The 6,760-nt window shown below is 43.8% G+C and overlaps 1 pseudogene; it reads right to left on the bottom strand.

The window, feature by feature from the left end:
• The window catches only part of LOC119339437, a 9,561-nt pseudogene extending 5,449 nt beyond the window's left edge, over positions 1–4,112 (bottom strand).
• Positions 4,113–6,760: the final 2,648 nt, after the last annotated feature.

Raw genomic sequence — 6,760 nt, 5'->3', positions numbered from 1 at the left:
AATTCAATTCAAAATTCTAAAAATACAAATAATATATCAAAAAATTAAGAAAAATAAAACTAATTCAATTCAAAATGTTAAAAATACAAATAATATATCAAAAAATTCAGAAAAATAAAACTAATTCAATTCAAAATCTTAAAAATACAAATAATATATCAAAAAATTAAGAAAAATAAAACTAATTCAATTCAATATGTTAAAAATACAAATAATATATCAAAAAATTCAGAAAAATAGAACTAATTCAATTCAATATGTTAAAAACACAAATATTATATCAAAAAATTCAGAAAAATAAAACTAATTCAATTCAAAATTCTAAAAATACAAATAATATATCAAAAAATTAAGAAAAATAAAATTAATTCAATTCAAAATAATATACCAGAGGCCGGCCGTCGGCTATGGTGGTACGGCCGGACTCTGCAGAGCGTCATGGACTACATCACGGCCGGCGATATCCCCGCCTGCGCTACCCTCAGTTCGAGCCACGAGCGCCGCCCGACGACAGCGACGACAGCAGCGACGACGACGGCGGCAACTTAGAAGGCGACGACTACGAGTACAACGGCGGCGGCTATGAAGACTACGAGTATGCATATTATACGCCTAGGCAGGAGTATGACTAAATCACTCCAAATTTCATGTATCATCAGTGGTATCTCGAATCATTCGAAAATGGACACCAAACACATCACGGGTAATATAATTCACATGATCCATTCAACAAAGTTTGGTACAATAAATTATTACACATCATTTCTTCCCTTGTGTCCCTGCTTGCTTACGATTGTGCCATATCCATGGAGCATCCTCATCATTTAACTTAATGCTTGGGTCGGTGTTCACTTTGAAGGGCGGAATTTCAGCAAACATATTATAATCTTCTGACATGTCTGTCTTGTCCTCCACTCCCACGATGTTTCTTTTCCCTGAAAGAACAATGTGGCGCTTTGGATCATCGCATGATGTACTGATCGTTTTCTTATCTTTCCGTTTCCTCGGTTTGCTACTCATGTCCTTCACATAGAAAACCTGAGCGACATCTTTCGCTAGGACGAATGGTTCGTCAAGGTAACCAAGATTGTTGAAATCCACCATTGTCATTCCGTATTGCTGGTCCACCTTTACCCCACCTCCTGTTAGCTTGAACCATTTGCACCGGAACAAAGGGACCTTAAAGGAGGGTCCATAGTCAAGTTCCCATATCTCCTCTATGTAACCATAATATGTGACCTTTTGCCCATTCTCGGTTGCTGCATCAAAGGGGACACCACTGTTTTGGTTGGTGCTCTTTTTATCTTGGGCGATCGTGTAAAATGTATTCCCATTTATCTCGTACCCTTGGAAAGTCGTTATAGTCGAAGATGGTGTCTTGGCCAACATGTACAGCTGATCTACAACATCATTGTCATTCATTAAATGTTTTCTCAACCAACTGCCGAAAGTCTCCATGTGGGCCTTCCTAATCTAGGATTCAGGCTTCCCCGGGTTGTCCGAGCGTAAAATATTCTTGTGTTTCTCAAAGTACGGAGCCACCAAGCTGGAATTGGTCAGTATAGTGTGGTGTGCTTCAGTCAGAGAATGGCTGTCCATACATTATCGTTGATTTCCTTCCGATCGTGCCTTTTCCACTTAGTCTCCCCTCGTGCCGCGATCGAGGAAGACCAATCGGCTTAAGGTCAGGAACAAAGTCAACACAAAACTCAATTACCTCCTCATTTCCATAGCCCTTGGCGATGCTTCCTTCTGGCCTAGCACGGTTACGAACATATTTCTTTAATACTCCCATGAACCTCTCGAAGGGGAACATATTGTGTAGAAATACAGGACCGAGAATGAAAATCTCTTCGACTAGGTGAACCAAGAGGTGCGTCATAATATTGAAGAAGGATGGCGGGAACACCAACTCGAAACTGACAAGACATTGGATCACATCGTTCTGTAACCGTGGTAGATCTTCTGGATTGATTACCTTCTGAGAGATTGCATTGAGGAATGCACATAGCTTCACAATGGCTACTCGAACATTTTCCGGCAGGAGCCCCCTCAAAGCAATCGGAAGCAATTGCGTCATAATCACGTGGCAGTCGTGAGACTTCAGATTTTGGAACTTTTTCTCCGCCATGTTTATTATTCCCTTTATATTGGACGAGAATCCAGACGGGACCTTCATACTGCTCAGGCATTCAAAAAAGATGACCTTCTCTTCTTTGGTCAGAGCGTAGCTGGCACGACCTTGAAACCATTCCGGAATCAGGGTCTTTCAAACGTTGCTGGTCCTGCCGTGCTTCCTTTGTATCATTTGTCTTCCCATACACGCCCAAGAAGCTTAGGAGGTTCACGCAAATATTCTTCGTAACGTGCATCACGTCGATTGCAGAGCGGACTTCTAGGACTTTCCAATATTCTAGCTCCCAGAATATAGATTTCTTCTTCCACATGGCTGCGTGCCCGTCAGCTCCCTTCGGAACTGATTGTCCGCCAGGACCGTTTCCAAAGATGACTTTCAAATCCTTGACCATATCAAATACCTCAGCACCAGTGCGTTCCGCAGGCTTTGGCCGGTGATCTGCCTTGCCGTTGTAATGCTTGCCTTTCTTTCTTACTGGATGAATTTTCGGAAGAAATCGACGATGCCCAAGGTACACGTTCTTCTTACAATTTGGCAAATGTACACTTTCAGTCTCATGTAAGCAGTGCGTGCATGCATTATATCCCTTATTTGACAGTCCCGAAAGGTTACTAAGAGCAGGCCAATCGTTGATGGTTACGAAAAGCAACGCTCGTAGGTTAAATTCCTCTTTTTTGTGCTCATCCCACACACGGACACCAGGTCTGCCCCACAGCTGTAAAAGTTCATCAACTAATGGCCTTAGGTACACATCGATGTCGTTGCCGGGTTGCTTCGGACCTTGGATGAGCACTGGCATCATAATGAACTTCCGCTTCATGCACAACCAAGGAGGAAGGTTGTAGATGCATAGAGTCACGGGCCAGGTGCTATGGCTGGAGCTCTGCTCGCCAAAAGGATTCATGCCATCTGTACTTAGACCAAATCTTATGTTCCTTGCGTCAGCTGCAAAATCTTTGAACTCTCTGTCGATCTTTCTCCATTGCGTTCCATCTGCGGTGTGTCTCAACTCCCCGTCCGACTTACGGTCCTCTTTGTGCCATCGCAACAACTTGGCATGCTCTTTGTTCCTAAACAGACGTTTCAACCGTGGTATTATAGGAGCATACCACATCACCTTGGCGGGAACCCTCTTCCTGGGTTTCCCGCCCTCAACATCGTCACCAGGGTCATCGCCTCTGATCTTATAACGCAATGCAGTGCATACCGGGCATTCATTCAAATTCTCGTATTCACCGCGGTAGAGGATGCAGTCGTTGATGCATGCATGTATCTTCAGAACCTCTAAACCTAGAGGGCAGACAACCTTCTTTGCTTCGTACGTACTGGCGGGCAACTCGTTATTCTTTGGAAACATATTCTTCAACATTTTCAGCAAGTTTTCAAATGCCGAGTCAGCTACACCTGCCTGTGCCTTCCATTTCAGCAAATCCAGTGTGCAACCCAGCTTTTTCAGACCATCATCGCATCCAGGGTACAACGACTTTCTGTGATCCTCTAACATGCGATCCAAATTCTCCCTCTCCTTTTCAGTTTCGCAGCGTCTCCATGCATCAGCAATGGTCCGACCAAGATCATCAACGGTCTCATCACGTGCCTCTTCTTCACCTTCACCTTCACCTTCCCCTTCACCTTCCCCTTCACCTGCCCCTTCACCTTCCCCTTCACCTTCAGCATCCTCCATGAAAGTATCACCGAAATGAGCAAGATAGCTTTCATCAATGAAATCATCCCCTTCTTCATCTTCTTCCATTATAACCCCTCTTTCTCCATGCTTGGTCCAACAATTATAGCTTGGCATGAAACCGTGCCGAAGCAGGTGCAGGTGAACTTCTCTTGAGGAAGAGTAACCCTTCTGATTCTTACAGTCAACACATGGACAGATAACAAAACCCTTCTGCTTGTTCGCATTAGCCACTACGAGGAAATCTTTCAAACCCGTAGTGAACTCGCGGGATAGTCGGTTACCGTACATCCATTGCCGATTCATCTGCATTATTATAATATAAAATATATAATTAACCATCATGCATTTGTTAAACTAACTAGCTATAAACAATAGAAATTAAACAATGAACAACACACATGCATATTTTATCAATGACACACATGCATGAAAGGTTCAAGTTGCTAACCGCGATCGAGGAGGAAAAAATAAATGAGAAACCTCAAGTGTGGCTCCAACACTTCATATCATGTTTGTTTCACCCTCTTGGGGCATTTCATCAAACACCTTGTGTGCATAAGAGGAACCAAAAGCAAACCTACACCCCCTTGTGAAGCTTGTGAAGAGAAGTGGCACTAAATGGCTAAGTGAGCGTGCTGAACTGGTATATATAGGGGAGGAGCTTTAGTCGCGGTTGGCCTGGCCAACCGCGACTAAAGGCCTTTGGGCACCTTTAGTCGCGGTTGGCCTGGCCAACCGCGACTAAATCCCCTCACGTGCACCAGCTGGCCACCGAGCGCCCTGGGCCCAGGCCTTTGGTCGCGGTTCGTCTGCCGAACCGCGACTAAAGACTTCATTAGTCGCGGTTCCTACAGTTTCGCGACTAATGGGGCTGGACGGAAGCCTCTTTTTCTACCAGTGGCGGTGGAAGGCCCTCTTGACCTCGCCCCTGGTGGCCCCCGGCGCCAGCCTCAGCGTCCGGTAGTGGTCCTCCTCCAGCGCCCCGCCCGTATGCCTCGCCGGCGCCGCCCCGCGCGCGCTCCCGCATCTCACCGACGACGACGCCGTCCCACACCGCCGCGCCGGCGCCACTGAAGCCGACGGGACGCGCAGGTTGAGCACTACTCCGCCTCCGGTGGCCATGGCTGTATGTACCCACACGCGCCAAGAGATCACGAGACGGCGAGATGAATCGATGGAAACGATGGGGATGGAGCCGTGGGAACTTTGGATCTCCTGATGTGTTCCCGCTATGGACCACGTGGGGGAGCTGGGATGGTTGGAACTAGGAATGGATGGGGCTGCCGCGTGGTGGCGTGGTGGCGCGTGGGATATATACGGTGGAGGAGGAGGCGGTCGGCTCGCCGGAAGGAGCGGCGCGTCTGGGCCACGCTTGTCTTGTCTTGCCGGAGTTTCCCACGTTGCCATTGCTCGCACGTTTTGGCACGGACGAAACGAAACTTGGCGAGGGGGAGACACCGCGGCGTCACTATCCGTTCCGTTCCGTTTTTTTCATCCCCCGTTTTGACTGGATTGAGATACCCCGTAGGAAGGGAGCTGTTTTTGGCTGTTCGGGGAAAAAAGAAAAGAAATATTTCATGTCAAGTTTTTGAAGTGAAAGACGTGTTTTTCAGCCTTCAGCACTCAACAATTGACCAAGTAGTAGTATATACTCCCCCGTTTCAAAATAGATGACTCAACTTTATACTAAAGTTAGTACAAAGTTGAGTCATCTATTTTGGAACGGAGGGAGTACAATGCATATTCCGAACGACATGGAGTTTCTCTGTTCCCGCCTGCCCGGTTGCATGCGCACCTTGATGAACAGTACAATTCGAAAAAATAGAAAAAAATCTAAAAGTTCTGAATTTTATTTTTTACAGCGCACATGTTTGAATGTTCTACATCCGTGCAAAATTTTGTGAAGAAACAACATTTGATGTGCTCAGGGCAAAAAAACAAAACCAGTACTCTTAAAAAAGCTCTTTTTTAAACATTTTGGGCTGCCAGTTTTTGGTTTTGCTACCTAAAGCATCAGGAATGTGGCCACTTCATGAAAATTTAAACGTTAGGGAGAATACACAAGAATGTTTGTCAACAAAAAAAAAACAGAGTTTTTTAATATTTTCAGGATTTACTGTTCACTCGGCTGCATTTGCACCCGGGAGCATAATGGTACTTCCGATATTACAAACCTCAACTCCAAAACTGGATGAGTTACTTCTTTATTCTGTAAAACCGGATAAATACAACTCTCCCCCGTCTGGTGCATTAGAACTACTCGTGCATATGGCTCTGATTTTTTAGAAGTTCCAAATTTTAAAAATACATGCAATATAGAAAAACATCAATATATAATATAAAAAGTTCAAGTCAAAATTTAAAATATAACTGAAAATAAAAATGACAAATTGGCATCAATGCTGATAATGGGCCAAGTACAAAGCCCAACTTACACTAAATACTATGTATTGCCAAATATTTATCTTTTTATCGCCGTGTCTTATGAATTTTCATTTGATTTTTTGCCACCTGCTAGATACAAGTGTTACCTACTGGACTGTTTTCCTTTTTGAATTTTCCAGAACTTTAAAGGTTCAAATTGACGTCATGATGGCTACATTATTTCCACACCAATTAAGAAAGATGAAAAAACAAAGGTCAGATTTTTGAAGTCCAAGGAAAATGCATTTCCTTTTGTTTTTTGTAAATATTAAAAATGTAATAAAAATTTAAAAATATGTGAAAGATAAATGACCAAAATAATCAATTCCAGTTATGTGAGAAGTTCTAGAAACCCCCCAGAAGATCTCTCACATCATGAAGTGAGAATTATGTAGATAAAAATGTTGGTGATGTTGATTCAGAAAAACTTGATTTAAAGTAAACAACAACAACAAAATGATGTCTCCCTCAAGTATCATGAAATTTCCGTACTTTTTTATGTCTTAATTGTT

This window comes from Triticum dicoccoides, chromosome 7B (assembly GCF_002162155.2).
Source record: "Triticum dicoccoides isolate Atlit2015 ecotype Zavitan chromosome 7B, WEW_v2.0, whole genome shotgun sequence".
Classification (NCBI taxonomy): Eukaryota; Viridiplantae; Streptophyta; class Magnoliopsida; order Poales; family Poaceae; genus Triticum; species Triticum dicoccoides.
This window is presented reverse-complemented; position numbering and strand designations above follow the sequence as displayed.